This window comes from Triturus cristatus, chromosome 5_2 (assembly GCF_964204655.1).
Source record: "Triturus cristatus chromosome 5_2, aTriCri1.1, whole genome shotgun sequence".
Lineage (NCBI taxonomy): Eukaryota > Metazoa > Chordata > Amphibia > Caudata > Salamandridae > Triturus > Triturus cristatus.
This window is the reverse complement of record NC_140588.1, coordinates 112129529-112150590: the sequence shown is the minus strand read 5'-3', so window position 1 is coordinate 112150590 and position 21062 is coordinate 112129529. Positions and strand designations below refer to the sequence as shown.

Below are 21062 nucleotides of genomic sequence, written 5' to 3'. Positions count from 1 at the left end.
TGGTTCTAATGATGGACAAATGAAAAATAATTCAGTGTACTTTATGTCCTGGAACGTGAATGGTCTGAGGTCTAAGAGAAAGGTAGCTTGTGTAATGGAATTTTTGAAGAGAACCTAGGCCAGTGTTATTTTATTGCAAGAGACCCATTTGTTTATGCATGAATGTACTGATGCTCTCAAGAAATGGTCCTGGGTTCAGGATATCTTTTGTTCAGATCAAAATTGTAGTACGAGGGGGGTAGCTATTCTTATTAGATCCAATAAGGGTATTATATTGGAAAGTCACAGACGGACACTTCTGGGAGATGGGCGGTGATTAAAATTAGGATACAAGGAACACCAGTAGTTGTGGCTAGTTACTTTGGGCCCAATGAAGATGACCCTGATGCTTTGATTAAACTGGAATCATGCTTATTGTCCTCCAGCGCACCTGTGATACTCGGAGGGGATTTTAATCTAGCTCTAGATAAAAGTTTAGATAGAACCTCCAAGTCTAAATATGTCACCCCGGCTAAAACCATGGCAGTTCTCAAAACTATGATCCGGGAGATAAATTTAATTGATATTTGGAGATTTAGGATGGGGATAAGAGAGGATTTACTTTTTTTTGTAAAAAATATGGGCACCATTCACGGATTGATTACTTTCTATTAGATCGTGAGTTGGTGTCAGGGGTTGAAATGGTTAACCATGTACCCGCCATTATATCGGATCACTCTGCCGTTAAATATCCCGTATAAAAGGGGAGAAATTAGGTAGACGCTGGACAGGACAATTTTATTAGAAGAGGGGGTTACGTCTAAATTGAAAGAAGAGGCTGTTTTCTTCTTTGAGGCTAATAGAAGGTCGGCGAAATTTCAAATTGTATGGGAGGCCTTTAAGGCCTTTTTAAGAGCCAATGGTACGGGTATTATGGCGGGTAAAAAACGTAGTTTGAGGCAACAAGAGGAACTTTTTTGGGAAACTATTAAGAACAAAGAACTAGAGGTACAAAAAGCCTCACTTGCGCGTCCTAGTGATGTGATCCCCCTCACAAAGCAACTAGAATCATTGCAAGCAGAATATCATGGGGCCCTCGATAAAATACTATTGGATAGATGGAGGGCCAGTAAACTGCAGCATTTTGCATATGGGGAGAAGAGTGGTACATTACTGGCTTGGAAAGTAAAGACAGATAGAGCTCGAAATTTAATTAAAAGTCTTAGAGAGGAGGTGACGGGAGATATAGTTGACACCAATGCCAGTATAGGGCGGGAAATTTCTAGACATATGAGTCTCCTCTATACTGAAGATATTTTTCCAGGGATGGTCAATATTGAAGGCTTTTTTAAGGAAATTGAAGTTTCTAATCTAAGTGAAGATCAGAAGAGGGTGTTATCGGTTGAGATAACAGAAGAAGAGATTAGACAGCAGCTCAGGAAAATGGAGAGAGGTAAGGCCGCAGGGCCTGATGGGCTTCCAACTGAGATCTATCATTGCCTCTCGGATGAAGTAATACCTGCACTAAAGGAGTTGTTTAATCTAATTTTGAAAGACGGAGAAGATCCACCCTCAAGCTGGGCAGAGGCAACTGTAACATTACTTTTGAAGCCGAATAAGGACCCCATGCTGGCTGACTCATATAGGCCCATATCTTTATTACACCGATTACAAAGTTTTTGTAGGGGTATTAGCTACTAGGATTGCCAAGGCTATTAAGTATATTATACACAATGACCAGAAAGGCTTTATTCCAGGGAGGCAGCTTAACGAACTAACCATCTTAATACTTGGAGTAGTAGATTTGGCAGAGACAGATAAATTACCTGTGACGGTTGTGGCAGTAGATGCTGTCAAGGCCTTCGACCAGGTACATAGGCCATACCTTTGGGAGGCTCTAAGGAGATTTGGATTTCCAAGCATTTTAATTAAAGATGTCCATCTTCTGTATCGCTTACCTAGAGCGAGGGTGCTTGTAAATGGCGAATTGACCGAATGGTTCAGCATCTCTCGTGGAACTAGACAAGGATGTCCTTTATCCCCCCTTCTGTTCGATATGTATATTGAACCTTTAGCAATTTGGATTAGAAAGGATACTGCTATTGTTCCGTTTAGATACAGAAATTTTGAGATAAAGTTGGCCCTTTATGCAGACGATCTTTTACTTTATACCCAGAATCCACAGGTGTCTATTCCCCTATTAATGACTAAAGCCGAATTATTCGGGAAAATTTCAGGGTATAAGGTAAACATAAATAAAACTATAATTATGGAATGGAACCAACCTAAACAACAGTCATTGGCAAAATCGAGCATTGCGCTATCTTGGCATTACTGTAACTCAGAAATTGGCAAATGTTACCACAGTGAATTGGAAAAGGATCAGCCAGGAAGTAGTGAGACTGTTGGTGATATGGGCAAATCTACCTTTGAACTTATATGGAAGGGTAAACCTTATCAAGATGGTGATCTTGCCCAAAATTACCTTTTTGTTTAATTCTATTCCGTTATTATTTGATAAAAGAGAGCTAGCCAAGCTTCAAGGAAGGCCAGGTAGTTTTATTTGGGCTTCTAAGGGTGCACGCATATCATGGAAAAAATTAAGGAGGAGGTTGGAGAAGGGCGGGCTGGCCCACATAGACCTGTTGATGTATGGGTTTGCTTTTTTCTTTAAGAACTGTCGGATGCTTTTAGGTAAAGTAGATAGTTCTGCGATAGGAACTCTTTTTGGAGCAATGCTCGGTGTACTGAGGGAGGGCCAGGATCATTTTTTGTTTAAGTTTGGGGACCCCAAGTTTTTCAAAAAAGTAAGGTTGAAGATTTTATTGGGAGCTTTGAATGTATGGGTCCTAATACGAAAGAAAATGGGAATTTCATATTATTCATCTAGGGCCCCGATCTGGGACCCGGAGTGTCTGGATGATTCCCTTATTCTCCCCTTAAGGAACGCGGGTATTTCTTGTTGGGGAGATTTGAAGGTGGGAATTGAGTTGGTTGATTGGGAAACTCTGAATGCAATTACAGGAGGTCAACTTACTAGGTTTAAATATTATCAGCTTTCTGCATGGTGGGGGCGCCAAGAATGGAATGAAGAAGAGGATGATTCCTGGTTAGATCAAGCATTAAAAACTGGCACGGTTAAGAAGGAGGTAGCCTTGTGGTATAATATTTTGATCGAGGCTGAAGATGATTTAGATAGTGATATACAGAAGCTCTGGGGAGGGGTTATGTCAAATATTAATTTGAGGAAAACCTGGAAAGTTTATTTTACCCTACTAAGGTAAACTGTTAAACCTGCCTATCTGAAACGTACCCATCTTTTTTCTGCGTATAGGGTATATTGGTCTCCAGCAAAATTAGAGAAATTTTCCGGGACACACTATGTATGTCCAAAATGTAGAAACACTGCTGCTGACGATTTGCATATGTTTTTGACATGCCCTTACATGGTGAAGTTTTGGTCTGAGGTGTGTGAATTTATTACTGAAGTTATAGGCACTGTGGTGAGGGTAAGCCCTGCCCTGTTTATTTTGGGAGTTTGGCAAAACAATGATATTGCGATTAGTAGGTTGGATACAAGATTTATTTTCTATGTAATTCTTTTAGGAGGCGGGAGATTTGCAAATTGTGGAAGTTGGATGCTCCACCCCTTTCGCTGGAATGTAAAAAAAGTGTTATACATATAAGTAAACAGGACTTGCTTTGTGATACTAGCAGCCGAGAGAGAGTATGGGCTAAGTTGGTGGACTGGTCGCAGAAACCTGAGGTCCTATGATTAAGCCAATGTTCAGCCGTTGGTCCTGTTTCCTTCCGTGCTATGGGCACTCTAGGGAAGGGTGAAAGGGGAAACAGCCTCTCTCTTGTGTGGAATGACTCTAACCTGGTCTGGATTACCAGTGAAGGATAAGAGTATTGCCAACAAGTGAACTGGCAGAATGAGGATTGGGAAAAAAAGAAAAAAGAAAATCAGGGGATTTGGCCAGAAGTTGGTCAGCTAACGTGCTTGAGTCTTGCCATCTGCCCTCATGCTCTACCTGTGCTGTTTCAGGAACAGTGTAATCTTGTGGTATGAAGTGTTGGTTTATTTTACTCCTTATCAATCTGTCACATTTTAGGGCAAGGGACTGGTCCTTCTGACAACTGTGCCAGCTTCACTGAACACACGCTCAGAAGACACAATGGTTACGGGAAAAGTCTGATACTTTATTGCTAGTCTGCTAAGCTCTGGCAATTGCTGAAGGCACACGTAAGAGCAGTGGGGCGGGGCGGTACAGGGGAGTCCACAGATGACTGGATAGGTAAAATTAAATAAAAAATAGATAAAACCACTTGCCTTGTGCTCACAGCATCACCGAGCCGTGATGCAGCCAGTGCACGGTAAGTGGTTTAATTAATATTTTATTTAAATTTACCTATCCTGTTATCTGTCGACTCCCCCACCACCCCGCCCTACCGCTCTTACGTGTGCCAGTTGCACCTGCATTAGTGTATCTTCCCATAGGAATAAACCAATGGGTTTTAATCCAGGAAGGCCTCTTCTGGGTCAACCAGATAGTCTTGGACCATCCTCTCTGGCCGGTTCTCTAATTGTCAACCATTCTTCTTCCAGGTCTCTCGCTCGGTCAACAATCCAAGTCTTGTGAAACACCCCTTTCTGAAAAAGGAATGAAAGTGACCAGGATTTATTTGTACCATGGATCAAGTATAGTGGCACAGATATACTCTTTGGAGGACACAGTCTCTCTTCACAGCTATATATTTACAGTAAATCAAAAGATTAAGGTCAGAACTAACTCGTTTGCTTCTTCATTCACACTGCTGAATCTTTGTGACACCTTTTTCAACTGGTCCTGTTGCAGATGAAAAAAACAGGATTGCTTGATTCATCGTACTATCCTCATTGCTGACTTCCCATGTGAAAACCTCAAAAGGAAGTAGCGTTTGTATCCGGCATTTGAATAGTCCTCATTTGTTCATCTCCATGGTCATGCTTTTGCCAGTTGCATCCCATTCTCCTTTAAGGACAAAGCCGTTCAAACACCTTATTGTTAAAGTCTTCCAAGATGTCTGCAGCTGTATGATATTTCTCCATGGCGAATATTGCTACTGTTGCATGCCAAACGCTGGTTTGCACCTATTGCAGGCAGGGGTTGCAGGGTAAAATGCAATAATCCTTACACATTAATGCTGGTGTGAGCCTATTGCAGGCCAGGGTTGCAGGGGAAAATGGAATAATCCTTAAATTCTTAAATTGACGCTGCTGTAAGCCTATGGCTTAAGAGACTTGTGGAAGGTAGGGGTTGCAGGGAAAATCACATTTTTTAAAGAATTTAATTTCTGGTGTCTCACTAGGGACTACGAGAACTCCCATGGGAGACTAGGAGGTGCAGGAGAACAGGAATAAAATGGCTTAAAATGCATATAAAAAACACTGTTCATAGAATTTACAATCATTGTCAAGTGCATTAAACTGATATTAGGCTACACAAAATTGCTGTTGGCCACTTTTTCAAACAACAACAAGCAGGAAGGCATGGGCAACAATGATCACATGTAGCCCTATGGCAATAGAGCACACTGACAACTAAACAAAATGGCCACATGCCCATGTTCAAATAACAACAAGCGAGAAGACATGGACAGCAAAGAACACATGCAGGCCTATAGCAAGAGCACACTAGCTGGCTTAAAAAATTGCAGTCAGCCTCATGTTCAACAAACAACAAGCAAGCAGGCATAGACAACAAAGAACACATGCAGGCCTATAGAAAAAGCACACTGACTACTAAACAAAATGGCCAACATGCCCCATGTTCATACAGCAACAACCAATGAGGCAAGGACAACAAAGAAAATAACACATGCAGGGCTCCAGTCACTGACTAGACAAAATGGCAGAACAAAGACAAAATGTTGACCTATGGTAAACACGCACACACACACACACTGGCCAGACAAAAAGTGGCCACTTGCCCAGCAAACAAGAGGGGGCATGGTAAACAAAGAAAAATACAATACCATCAATTCAGCAATGCCAAAAATGACAATTTTGTCAACTATAAAAACTTTCCAACAATACACATCATCCCAAGGCATCAATACAAATGACCCCACCAAAATACTCGTTAACATTTTGAAGAAAAAAGCGTGAAATACAAAAATATCACCTAATACCTAGCACTGGCTGGATGGCCCGTGGACAGACTAGGGCACATGGCAAAATAAATTAATCATGCCAATTTCACAAACATGAAGAAAAAGTACTTAACTGTGCAACCTTTTTCCTTATAAAGGTAAAAAAAGCTAATGCAAAAAATAGGCCCTTACTGCAACCCCGAACCATCCAGAAATCATATTTGAAAATGTAATACAAAATGAAAAGTAAAATGCACAAATATATACTGGTGTATGCCCTCTATCAATAACACCTTTATACAAAAGTTGTTTAACTTACTAGATTGCAATGTCCCAAAATCAAAGTCCTTAAACTCCAATGGCATATACAGCAATAATTGTAGACAAGACAAAGAGAGAGACCATTTCACCTCAAAATTCAAATGAAAAGTGACCAGGAGATGGGTAAAGCACTAAGAGGAACCTTCTGAATAGGAAGAGGAAGTTGGAGTCTTTGTGGCATGTCGTGGCTGTACAAAAAAGTAAAATTTAAAAAGTGTGCTTCACACTAAAATACCTACCTGAACCATTCATTTGGGTGGACTATTCACTTGAAAAGTAATTTTTGAGTTGATTTAGTTGCTTCTCAAGTAGAAAATATACTTGAAAGCAGCCCCAACCGATCATGACAGCCAGTGTTTAAAAATAGTGCTGGAAGGCTTCCTGGCAACTGAAAATCGCTCCAGAGGCCGGCAAATCTTTCTTATGCTACCAAGAGCGTTTGATGGAGCCTCATGTTGTTTCTGTGAACATCAAGGTCCTTAAACTGGAGAATAATTCCGCCACACGCTGATTGGTGGAGTTTGCAGTAACTTCGAGTTACAAGAGTAACCAAATATCACCAATTCTGCAAGTGGATTTATAATTCCACTCTGGCCTAGTTTAAATGAGAGAACACAGCACATAAGCACTAGTTGGTAGAGTCCTAAAAGTCTACAAAAACGGGGTACAAAACCAGGAGCAGTGAAGGCAAAAGGTTTGAGGGGTGACTCACCACCGGCTGCCCTTTTTCCTTTTTCCCATTTGCGAGGGTGGTAAACTGCGAGTGTTTTGCGATCGCAATGGGGGTCGCAAAACATTCTTACATAGCTTAAGGAGTCACTATTAGGAAGGGACGCCCTTTGAACGCCCCTTCCTAATAGCGAGTCGCTAATCCTATTTTACGAGTCGCAACTTGATCTGCGACTCGCAAAAAAGGGTTAGTACACGGGCCACAGGTTTTTTGCAGGCACAAACGGGTCTAAAACCCATTTGCACACACAAAAAACCTTTGTATATCCAGCCCCAGATCTTTGGAAATGGGGACCCTCTTGTCTCCAATGGACACTATAGGTATACTGCCATCTTTAGAGCTGGACCTTTCCTTCATGACCAATTTCCTGTCCTCAAAGGCGCTCTGGCAGCAGCCTCTTCCTTAGCTGATTCTAACATTCACGTAGCTATCTGCAGCTTGAACTCTTTCCCTTCTTTCCAGCCTGCCAGCTTCTCTGGGGACAGGGTGTGGCCTAAGACACTGCTACTTACCCTTGATCTGGCAGGGTACCTCACCCTTCTGGAGCCATGATTAATGGGCTGCCATCCTCCCCCTTTATCTCCATTTCCTGCTCCCTCTCAATGTCCACCCCATCCTTAACTTCCACCTCCTGCTCCACTGTAGCCTGGAACTGATTAGCCTTCTACTGGGCCCTGAGGGACTTCTGGAAATCCTGATTCTTGGATCCGTTGGTCTCCTGAAAGCCCCCTCTGCCTGCAGAATCCTCTGAGCTCAGTCACAGTGTAGCTGTCCAAGTTTTTGGGCTCATACACCATGATTTCAGGTATGGTCACTACACACAAAGACAGGTTAATGGATGTAAATTTGAAATATTAGCAAAAGGGGCCAAACAAGGAGTATTTAAAAAGAGGTCAGATCGGGTGTCAAATTATTTATAATATTTTTTTGGTGTTCCACAAATCAGTGTATGGCACTGCACAAACACAAGTACTGTCTGCCACCACTGAGCACAAATGTGAGACATTGGGTTATAGCTACAATCCTTATCATTGTGAACCATAAAAAGTAAATAAATTGACCTGTGCTTAACCCTCTGGTAGCTGGACACAAAGACAATCACTCTTAACTTAGAGGCAATGTGTAAAGTATTTATGTAGTACACAAACAGCAATACAATTAAAACACAACACAAGAATTATCTAACACCCATTTGGAATAAAAGAGTACATTCAATCTATTATTTGACACCAAAACAACAAAAATGCAATCAGTAGAACTGGAGGTTTGGAAGTTTAACAATTTTCTAAAAGTGCCATTTTCAGGATTGTGTCTTAACATCTGACTTTAACATTAAACATTACATTAAATTGAAATTCCTCAGACACCAAACATGGTATTCCTACCTGATCCCAAACAAATGTTACCACATATTAAATGTAATAAGGTAACCAAATGTTACTCTGCGGTAGAGGTAGGCCTCACAGTAGTGACAAATTAATTTCTACTATCAGGACATGTAAAAGTTGAAAGTGTTTTTCCACCTTTTTATGTACAATGCACACTTCCCTGTGGGCTGTCTAGTGCCTTCCGTAGCAGAGACCTACATGTATTAAAAAGGGAATTTTAGGCCTAGGAAAAGGTTTATTTTGCCAGGTGGAAATGGCAGTGTTTAAAACTGTCATTCAACAAAAAAGGGGACTGAGGAGCTTTTTATGGAGGTCCAGCATAAATGCCCAGTCAACTCCTACTACCTGAAGGTATGCGGTTCCTCTTATTGTAGTGCCTAGAAGAAAATTAAACCAGTAGACCAAGCCACCCCTGTTTGTAAATACAAACACGGTGGTCCTTAGGGTGAGAAAGAGAGTGGGGGAATACCTTCTATCGGAACTAGGGTCCTCACACACCCAGCGAGCTAGGTGTCATGCTTCATCATATGGACCTGCTCCTCGTTGGGTCGGCGCTGCAATACCCAACGGGCACCCGTAAAGGGGCTCTTTAGCGGAAGTCTTTTGTTCCTCGCCATATGATGCAGTGGGGGTGTGTGGGCTTTAATGTGTAGATATAGTGAAAGGGTGATTTAAAAGAGGTAGGATAGTACAAATAAGACTTTTATTCTGGCTGGCTATCCACCTCATTAAAACAAACAGAGTGGCAGCCTATCTGACAATATGGTTCAGTTTAAGCTATGCTCATCTCTAGAGGTCAACATGTTTCATGCCTATTGGTCAGTTTGATCCGTGGCAATTCTTCAGGACCTAATCAGTGAATCTATCTACACAGCGTGGTGGGGGTGAGTACTACCTACCACGTGTTCACACTACGGGTCAATTTTTCTGTAGTGTCATGTAGTGACCTAGAAGAAGGGGATACAGAATGGAAACACAATTGTATCAAACGTACCCAGGTCACACTGTGTCCACAACTCTCTCTCCAGACACTTCCCTCACCTCTTGACATAAGGAGGTGTTTTAAAAACGTTAAGCACGTGGTAATTAAAATGGGCATTAATTAGACACCCAATAACGCGGCTGGTTGAAATTAGAAAATGAAAATAAAAACACAGAGGACAAAGAAAGTTTAGAAACCAGCAGGGATGAAGGCAAAAAGTTTGGAGGTGACCTTACAACGAAGGCCAGGTCCAACACTCATTATTACCCATACTCTTGTTGTCGGTAGCACTGATTGCAGTTACCAACCCTGAAATCCTGTCCTTCGTAATGAGGTGCCACACGCTTAATATTTGCTCTTTATCCTCCACTCACCAGCACCACTGTATATAACCGAAATACATGCTGGTGTATGTTACTCACACAATCTGCATATATCGCTAGGTACTGCGATTGTCCTTTTTAATGATGTTCTGACACATGAATACATACATATTGTTATACATATTCAAATAATACCTGAGAAATCCCTGTTTTGAAGGAATGCCAGGGCCCTTATTAACCTTTTTTTGCTAAGATACACTTCGATTGTGTTGTTTGTATGTTATCAGGGTTTGATCCACTCTGAGTCATGGGACATTGTGAGGAAACATAAAATATTATTGGTTTAAAAAATCCATTTAGCCATAGGGGGTATAGTTCTGTACTGAGGATATTTGCCAACCATGCAGCGAATATTCTTTAAGACAAAATACGCCCCTTTTAGTTTAATATATTGAATTGAATATTACCAGAGAGTGCTTCTAATTCTGAAATTATCCTCTGTGCACTGCTGCGCTGTCAATCTACGAAAAACGTTTCGAGTCAAGCAGTGCTACTAATTACACTCAATTGAGCTGATACTATACTGAAATAGCTGAACACATTTTCCCTTACAGTTTTATCCTGTTGTAATTAATTGGTTTGCCCTGCACCTCTTTAACTTCTCCTTAGTGTTTGAGATGTGTGCCCAGGGTCACACAACATGCAGGTCTCATACTCACCGATGGAGTATGCATAGTGTCCAAAGGTTGGGCTCGAAAGAGAGGGGCTGTTTGCCTTGCCCATCTTTGTACTTGTAAGCGATTGGTGCACAGCGACACATGAGCATGCACTAACTCGTCAAATGCAGGTCTGTGAAGGGATTGTGGCCTGCACATGTCAACAGCACCCTAGGCCCCTGCCCACATGATTGCAGTTAAGGAAAGGAAGAGAATGAACCAATTAGGGACCAAACTCCGAAATACGTTTAATTTCTATCCTTAACAATGGTGAATAAATCGCATAGTAGTGCAAGTCACAATCACAGAGAATGAGTGCTTCTAACAGGGATGGCCACAGGGTCAATAAGGTTATATGTACATAGCAAGATCTTCAGATGAATAATTAGCGGCCTTTGTGTCATCTTATTCTAGTGCCTTTAATCATCTTAATAGGTAGAGACTAATTCGCAGAAAATCTATAAGCATTTTAAGTAATACTCCAGTAAGACAACATCACCTCTCATTAATGCCTTTATAAAATGGCCCCATTGAGTTAAGTGAGCGGGTAACACCCAGTTCGCAAATAATCCTGTCTTTTTACATTAAATATTAATTTTTAAAATGTTATAAAAGATAAAGCTGTCATTATTACAGAGTTAAAACTTCTAGCCAATTTCATTAACAGTGATAACAGTTAAATGAATTCATAACTCTTAGAACAATTATTTTTTCAACTAATTCAAAACAGGTAAAGGTGTATTTTCACTTGTTTTGTCGAAGACAGAGCTGGCGAAATCTTGACCTTAATCAGGGTGACTTAACTTTTACTCTGGACTACTGAATGTCAACGTTTGTAACTGAAGTAACCTTCACTACGAAAATATAGCAACGTATTAGGGGAATTAGAAATAGGAAAAAAGAAAAGAGAAAATATAGAAAAAAAGGGAAAAAAACGTGATGCAAGAATAAGTAATCTAAGTGCAAAACGAGAAATGTAGAGAAGGTAAAAGAATGAGAAAGATAATGTTAAAATACATAACAAAATACAAAGGGAGAAAGAAAACAAAACAAAAAATTCGAAATAATAGAAAACAAATAAACAGATGCAAAGTAAAATGAAAAGAGATGTACAAGCCGATTGAAGGTCACACAGAAAAATGTGGGAATATTAAAGGAAAATGAGCTGAAAGCATTTTGAAGGTTTAGAACCTAAAATGCACTCAGTTGGAAGAATGAATAGTACCCGGCAGGATCGCTAACAGCAAAGAGGTTCCCACCATTGGATACAAGAATTAAGTACATTTAAATATTGACAGGCTCGGAGGTTGTTACATTTACTATATTATTTCAGGCTCTGCAGATTAGCCACATAATAGATGCTATAAATGGCTACCTTCTGTATAAATTGTTAGAACACACATTTGCCATTGTGAGAGGCACACCTGTCTCCCTAAAACCCAGTCCAGTTCTAAATCCTGGACAAAAATTCTACTGTTAAGAGGAGCTTTGTGACTGTGTCACAGCAGTACGCTTAAAACAAAAGTAAAAGCCTTCCATTAAGATATGAGCGGCTTTCAGTATATGCAATTTTCCCATTTTACTAAAATCAAATTGTAATAGCTCCATAAAACTGAGCTTTTGTTAACATAAATAATAATTACAAAGAATCATGTCTCTCAATTTTATCAAAGCCATTGCGAGAATAATTTCTCTTCCCTTCTCTTATTTAGCTTTTCAGATCATTTGATTTATTGATTATGATCTCATTGATGTGATATACTTACTAATAAAGTACATTAGAATATGGCTTTTCAGAGAGTTCAATAACACTGCATTTGATAGCTTTACACTCTATTTATAAGTGTGTGAAAAGCAGCCTTTATGTTGATGTATTGTCTCTTTAACATGCAATGCAGACATTACTGCAAGTAGTGCGGGAAATTGTAATACTTTCTTTTGCCTTTAGATGCAGTAAGTGTGTGGTATAAATACAGGGGCAAGGATGCAAACTAGCTTGTAATTTTTTAGGTCTCGCCTAGGCAGCGCATGCACTGTCTCGTCGAAAGATGCTGTATACAGGATAGCGGGAGAAGCGCCTTCCACTTTCCGCCTATCATTTTGATTGGCCGAAATTCTAAATGCTGCATTTTTATCAGTTTTCGGGAACTTAATCCCGCCTCCTGACGGCCATGTCGTCATTTTCCGCCTTCCGAGGCTATCGGCCCCTTTACTTCCAAAACAGTTTTGATCCCCTGCCTCTCCCTGTTCTCTCCCGTAGTCCGTAACTTCTTGGACCATCACCACCCACCCCACCCCCTCCCGTCCGTGCCTTCTTTCACGCCCGCACTTCTGTTGAAAATGCAATAGGTCTCGCGTAAATACGAGTCCTATTGCATTTTCAATGCTTGTTTGTCATGTGATTGGTGGATGGATTCACACTCTTTGTGTCCCATGCGTGCGATGCCTTACATTGTAAGCATGCGGGACAAAACAGTGGCGTTGCCCGCAGCGCCTGCACCCACCCCTCAGCCACAGGCGCTCCATCCCAGCATCAGCCTGCCGCAGCTCTGCCTCGACAGTGGCCAGCCCTGCGAGCCTGCAGCACCAGCGGCCACGGCTACACGCCAGGCGGGCTCTGCCGACAGCGCCTCGGTGTCCGGCTCCCCCAGTGACGACGGCTTCATATATGGATCCAGCCATAGCGACTTCAGGGGTTCTTTTCGCAGAGTGACACCGGACTCCCCCGGCCACACTCCGCACGCCGATGGGCTGGCCTACATTTGCATGGGCCGCGGGGTCCAACCGCTTGGCCCAATCCCACCAGCACAGGATCCAAGTTACAGGAAGCGGACACTCGACCGGCACCTCTCCACTGCCTCCTGTCGGCCAACAGCGGCCCCGGTGCCCGGCCTGCACCGAGGACTACAATGCCATGGCACAACCCTGCCGGCCTCCTGCCTTCCTGCCCCCGCACTGTTAACCCGCAGAGCAGCCGCAGGATTACAGATATATGCCTATGAGTCCATGGGTGGCGCCCGCCCGGCCCGGCGAATATATGCCCATGAGCTCCACCACCATGTCTGCCCCACAACAGATCCTGCGGCCTCGCACCAACCCCAGCGGCTACATGATGATATCTCCTAGTGACAGTTGCTCCCCAATGGATGCTGTGCTCAACTGTCACTGGAAAGTGGCGATGGCAAGCTGCCCTGCAGAGACTATATGAACATGAGTCCGGCCAGCGGCTCTTGCACCGGCACGCTGTCAGACAGCTACTTGCCAGCAGAGGTGGCCACTCAGCCTGCCTGCGTCTATTACTTCCTGCCGCGCTCCTTCAAGCATCTGCATGGCCTTGTGGCAAAGACTCGTCGTCTTTTGCCAGCAGCGACATCCTGACTGGCCAGGACAAAACAAGCAAGTCGGACCCTCCAGCGCAGACAGCCACACGTCTGCCCAGGGCTACCCGCCTCTCCTTGGACAAAGCCAGAGTACCGAGTTGCAACGATGGGCTATCCGGAGGCCGGGTGCACAGCATTGATGCCGATATGGCTTTTGGAAGATGAACAGAGAACCTGCTCTTTCCCAAGCCTGCAGCCCTCCAGAAACATCCAGGTCTCGCCGCTCCTGCCCCGCTGCCAGGCCAGGGCTCTGGCCTCAGCGCCTTCATCATGGTCAACCTGAGCTCCGGCAACGCCAGGATTGTACGGGTGGACCCGCAGGGTCGTCGGCGGCACAGCTCTGAAATGTTCTCCAGCACCCCCAGTACCGCCTGCGCACCCGCCACACTACCCTGCATCAAGGATGGCATGCACCACAGCTCGGCCTCCTTCGAGAATGTGAGCCCGCCAAAGGATCCTCCTGGGGACACACCCCAGAAATATATAGACTTGCACCTGGGCAGGGAGCAGTACCCTCTGCACCACAAGACCTCTGGAACGCCCTCTGAGGCCAGCTCCACCGAGGACCTGAGTCCATATGCGAGGATCACTTTCCATAAACCTGGAGACCTCCGAAGCATTCCAGCGAAAGAAGGTGAGTCACGAGCTGCGCCCCTCTTCCTCTCCGTGCTTGGTCCTCATTGTCATCACTGCTGTTGTACCTTAGGCAAATTAAATGCTTTTTTGGAAAGGAGTTCTTCCCCTGATTTCAGATTAATGAAAACTAGAGAGATTTACAACAAAAACAACCTGACCCCAAAGGTGAAGAGCATGTCATTGAGTAGCAGACACGGCAAACGTTTATGTAGGACAAAAAGGGGTAATTTCACTTATGCACGAGACATTTTCTGAAATAGTATCCGTGGTTTGGCTAATGTTTTTAAATAGTGTTAGCATCTACAGACTTTTTCAAAGCAAATATTTGTTGTCATTTGGCTCTGTCGGAAAAAACACACGTGTATAATTGATCAGGGAGGTTAATTAACAAAGTTGAAAAAACACGTTGATTTGTAAAGTTGTTTTGTTTCGTAGACGGCCTGTGAGCTGGCGATCTTTTAAACGTCTGGTATAATTTTTTTCGTTGATCGGGGAGTAGAACAAGCATTCCATTTGTAAGAACTAACTGACTGTTGTAAGGAGGAGGGATTATGTTTACCATGTCAGTGATCACTGGTGCTCTACAAGCGTGTTGTATGTACAGACGTCAAGTCATGTGGCCATCGTGCGCTTGAGTAATCGATGCCGCGTGGCTCTATGTTGTAAATCCCAGAACCAGAGAAGCTGCCACAAGCGTTTGCCTTTTCTCATTCCCTACATTTTAAAGAACAGTAAATGTTTCAGCACCCAGGCTATGTGCTGTATAGCTAAATACATATAAGGTCCAAAAGGCGAGACCGATTCCATTGCAAATGCTTGTTCTTTTTTTCACAGCTAAAGCTGTGTACTTGGATTGCCATGTCTTAACAGAACAAAGAATGAAAATGTCCATTCTTTGGTGCAAGAATAGATAGATGAAAGAGAAGATGAGGTTGTGGGATCTGTTATGTAGGATATTGATATTGAAGGATGTATGACGTTACAACGCATACATTTACATCGCGGTACACTACATCGCGGTTTTGACAACGCAAGTCGTTACAACGACTTGTGCTAGATGGCGATCTAGGACAAGGAATAGGATTTAGGAGTAGTATAATTTACTATTCCAACTCCAGTCTACGTTCAGTAAGGAAGGTGTTGGATAGTAAATTATACTATTCCTTGTCCTAGAGCGCCATCTAGCGCAAGTCGTTGTAACGACTTGCGTTGTAAAAACCGCGATGTAATGGCATCGCGATGTAATCCCCGCGTTGTAAACGATGTTTCCCAATATTGAACATTGTTATATAGCGTGAATGCCAAAGGTGTCTTGGTGCTGAGTCTGCTATTCAAGAAAGTGAGTGAACAGAACTAAACATTGCTCACCAGCAAGGACCACTGCCTGATCATAGGAGTAGGAGAATAGTCTGGTTTTCAGATGTTTCCTGCAATTGGAAAGGCTAGACTGAGCTCTAAACTGGTAGAGTAGGTTATTCCACAGTTGATATGTAATGTGAATAAAGCTCCTCCTACCGAATTTGAAGACATTACCTTAGTATAATGCTCTTCTGGGTGTATAGCAATAGAGGTTTCTTTTCGGATAAGCAGGACCTTCACCATACAAAGTCTTATGTACCAAATATGAGGCCTTGTACATCACTCTTTTCCTCACAGGGAGCCAGTGGAACTCAAGTACGCCTTCAGAGACTGGCTTAAACTTGGGGATTTTCTTCAGCACACGTGCCGCCGCATTTTGTAGGTCTTGAAGTTTCTTAAGAGAGCATTGCTGGATGCTTAAATATAAGGCATCACACTTGTCCAGCCTAGACAGGGCTAAAGCAGGGTCCACTGATTTCTGCAGTTTGTATGGAATAAAGGGGGGAACTTTCTTTAAGGTTCACATCAGAAAATAGCAAGAGGAATTACGTGTAATAATTTGTGCATTAAAAGAGAGACTAGAATCAAAAATCACTCCTAAGTTCCTGACCAAAGACACTGGGATAGCAGGAGGGCCAAGCATCTGAGGCCATCAAGATTGATTCCAGAAAGTAGCAGAATAGGAGGACCTTTGTTTTGTCCAAATTCAACATAAGACTGTTGTTACCCATACATTCTGTTATATCCTATACTTCCTAGTCCTGGCTGCTCAGCCTACATGAGTATGATGTCATGGAATGTTGGGAGTGTGTGCATGTTTTGAAGAGTGATCAGTTAGATTGAATGGGGCTGAGCAGCAGGATGCTGCTCCCGGTGGGGTATCTTGTACTAACTTACTTGAACAATAAATCTACATAACTACATCCCGGCTCCTGGTCTACATATGATGACAGCACATCTTTCAGTTACAAAACATTCCATTACTGCACCCATACAGTTATTTAAGCGGTGCACAGTCGCCTCAACATTATTCAAGAAGGGTGCAATAATTTGTGTATCATCATCACATGCCACAGGGGTCAGTCCAAAAGAATGAATCAGCCTTATATGAGGAGCCACACAAACATTGAAAAGTGTGGGGCTCAATGATAAACCCTGGGGAACACCGCACAGCAATGAAAAGGTCGTGGATACAGGCCTCCAAACGCAATTTCCACCAAGTGTTTCAGCATAAACGCATGGTTTATGGTGTCAAAGGCAGCCAATAGATCCATCATGATCATGGCTGCCTTCGCACTCTTTTCTGGAACACTTCTCAGCTCCTCTGTCACTACTACCAGTGCTGACTCTATACTATGGTAAGGTCTAAAACGAATTGTGCTGAGTTTAAGATTTCAGTCTCCTCTGGGTATTTAAAGAGAGCGATGTTCATGTGCTTCTCCAGAATTTTTGCTGGAAAGGGCAAACGAGATATGGGACAATAGTTACTTCTTTAGAGTCTAGTGACCATCATGTCAGCATTGGGAGAATCAAAGCATTTTTCAATTAAATAGAAACCTCTCTTGAGTCAATAATAGTATTCAATATCATAGTATGAGTAGTGGCAATTATTCCTGCTAATTCATGAGCAATTTTAAAAGGACAGGGGTCGAAAGGAGCCCTCAACTTTGTTTGGTCTATATATTTGACTAATTGTTCCTCTGAAAAAGGTGGAAATTAGCAAAAGTTCTTTCCGGGAACTACATCCGTGGCACCCAATGCCGATGCTATGGCCCTACCATTAGAATTTAGTTTGACATAAATATCCTCAATTTTGTTTCAAACAAAAGGTTTGCCTCCTAACACTGGTAACTCAAATATCTCTACTTCTTCCAAGCATCCAGAAGACATATGATAGGCTAGCAGAGGTCAAAGTTCAGACAGGGAGGATTTACTGCAAATGTTATATTTGTAGTTATATTCAAAATGTAAAGAAGATAAATTGTTAGGTTTAGCAACAGGCCAAGCAGGGTAGAAACTACAGCTCCTCGAGTTGACTGCCCTACAAAGTAAGGGATTAATTTAGACATAGGGAAGTAATTGAGGATCACAGGTGGAATGGATACCTCTTTAACAAGTTTTCTGAACACTGTCACAGAGAAGTCAAGTAATTACATTAGAATATAGCAACTAAATGTTGTCTATGTCCATTCTAGGAACTTCATCACTGAACTGAGGTTTCATATCGTATTGCTCTCTACATCTTGGATGAGATGTAAAAGAAATGACACACTTTATTGTGTGACAAAACATCAAATAGGGACCACTGATCACAGGTTAGAGGTCTACTTTCATATTTTAAATGATATAAGATGTTTCTGCTTACTAGGATATTTTTAATGGCTATTTAAAATTTGAAAACAACAAAAACAAGAGCAAACCTAAGAACCCCTTCCCAAGTGATAGAAACGTCTTCCTGTTACATCCACCCTCTCAAGTTACCAATGACGAAGGTATTGGTAATCCCAGGGGGCAGAGTTAATTGGCATTATAGGAGCACTCAGTTTCTCATGAGAACTGATGAATTGGGATGTGAATTAGTAATTCCAGGTCTGGTTCTCCCTGTATTTTGTGATATTGCCCCAGAGTTTCACCCAGAGATTTCAGCAATTAGAAGCAGCCAAAATCCCCAGATGAAACTAAACAGGTCCTGGTGTTCTCATGGATCTCAAAATTCCTTTGCTTATTTGCTATAATTACTGTTCTATTGAAAATAAGTAATCACTCACAATGAAGACCTTGTTCTCTCAAGGGTATAAAGGAAAATATTGATGGCATCTCAATCTTATCACTCTTCCATGATGTATGGGGGCACTGAATTCTATGAAGACATTTTACCGAAAAAGCTAAAAGAAACGTTTAAAATGAAAATCCAAGATTATGTTAGGATTATAGTTGCATTGGTTATTAACATATGTATGATTGGTGAATCTTACAGTTGTGAAGAGAGTTGAGCGTGAACTCTGGCATGCCTTATGCATCAACGCAGCGTGTGGGCAACGCTGAACCCAAGGTAGTGGTCGCCGTGGACACCGAGCGGGGGAAGCTGCGGTGAGCTGTGGAGCTAGGGTCAGCAGTACTTGTCAGGTCGGGGGTTTCACCTCCACCACCAGCACCTGGCATCTGGCATCGTCATTGCTCCGCTGCTTCTTTTGCCCATTTAACGGCTCATGGCCTGCAGTCTGCAGATGTGAGGAAGGGACTGAGGCGGAACAGGTCAGGTACACATGAACCCGAGTCAGGCAGGAGGTGGATTGGAGATGGAGAGGACAGGGGGTGTGCACAGGCTCCAAGACAAGTGAGGCAGGGAGGAGGTAAGTGCGGTTGCGCACAGGCTGATGGTGATCAATTACAGTGAGGGGAGGTGGCCAACATTATGTCTGTGCGGCTTGTTCAGGTGAGGGGTTGCGTACACCACTTCCTTCTCACTTGCCTGCCTTGCTGTGCATGCTCTACCCCTGACCGTTTTGCCCATCTGCCCATCAATCGTTTTGCCAAAAACCCTGCATGGGGTTCCTCAGCGTGCTTGTGGCACAGCCCTGGAATTTGTTGGCTGCACAATTCACAGGGGCTTGAGGCGGTGCTCATGGAAAATAATGTTCACAACTTTACACATCCTGACATCTTTCCTGCATCTTCTCCTGTAAATATATCCCACACCAGTCTCTGCAAGTAACTCCACCATGCTTGAGACTAGGGACAAAACAAGAGCGGTGAAACAGGATGGATGTGAGATGTAACTCTGATGCTGAAATGACAATGCGCAATCAACTCGGGGGTCCACCCCAACAAACCCTAATATAATCAACACAGCTAATACTAAAGCTGTAATGGATGGTCTGTATGCTAGCAGCACTTCATGTAACATGCCAGGAACTGCAGCACGCAATGAAAGAGGTGAGAAATCGCACCAAGAAGAGTTCACTTCATCTAAAAAATCAAGCACAAGCAATTAGCGGTCAACACCATCACAAATAAATTTGGGTCCTCCGCAGAGAAAGATATGGCTAAGATTCCTGCAGACATTTCTACTTGTACTCTTGCATCCCCACCTTCTCAGCAACAGCCAATACACTTACATGGTCGGTCCCTTGCTTCAATGCAGCCCAAACCATTGGTATTTGATTGCATTGGCCAGGATTCATTAATAGTAGCCAGAAAGCTTTCTCAAGTAGTTGAATTGGAGCAAGTTGTAACACGCTGTATTGAAAAAAACATGCTCATAGAAGCACATGGTGCCATCTCAATTGAGTCTTAAAACGTGAACAGCCCCCTAGTGCTGGCTGAAGTGTATCAGACACAAAGGAGTGCTCTTTGCTCCCAAAGGACACCATTCATTTAACTAGTAGTTCCTAGTAGTTACTAGTAGACCCATGCTGGGTAATGAGCATCTCCCAATCTTAATGTTTGCAGATGATGCTGTCATTCTAGCACTCACAGACCTGTCAATGTATCGGCTGTTGGAAGGCTTTCAACTCTTTTGTAAAACAAGGAAATTAACAATCAATGTACAGAAAACAAAGTTTATGAAAATGAAATCCAAAGCCAAGTTAAACTCGAACTTCAAGATCTATGGTAAACCAATAGAGCAGGTTACAATCTGCAATTACGTGGGCATTCAGATCGATGACCAGCTTCACTGTGGTGCCCAAGAATCCAAGTCTAAAGAGATTTTGTCCCAACAGGCGGGGACAGTTTCGAGATTTGGAAACAAATCTAAAAATTGCCTAATAAAGTCTGCACTAACCACATATAAAACCAAAGTGGTGGCATCTAGTACCTAAGGTGCTGAAAAGTCGAAAATTCCTTTTTTAGGTGGTTATTATATTTAGGTCAATGGCATGTCCCAGAGCTGAACTGGGAATGACCTATGTAGCTGATCATTTCGCTTTCCACCCGGTGGGTTATTGAACACGTATCTGGACTGCTCCTGCCCTCACACAATTCCAGGAGACCTTAAATGATGTTTTGAGAAGCCAGAACTCCAGCAGTTTTCCTTGGTTTAGACATATCAAGCACATTTCTAAGCCAATTGAATGGGCAGATCTGTGGCACAATCCAGAAAACATAAAAA

At 42.7% G+C, this 21062-nt stretch overlaps 1 pseudogene; it reads left to right on the top strand.

Moving 5' to 3' along the window:
* Window positions 1-1305: 1305 nt before the first annotated feature.
* On the top strand, window positions 1306-20772 carry LOC146822705 (insulin receptor substrate 1-A-like; annotated as a pseudogene).
* The last annotated feature ends 290 nt before the right edge of the window (window positions 20773-21062 follow it).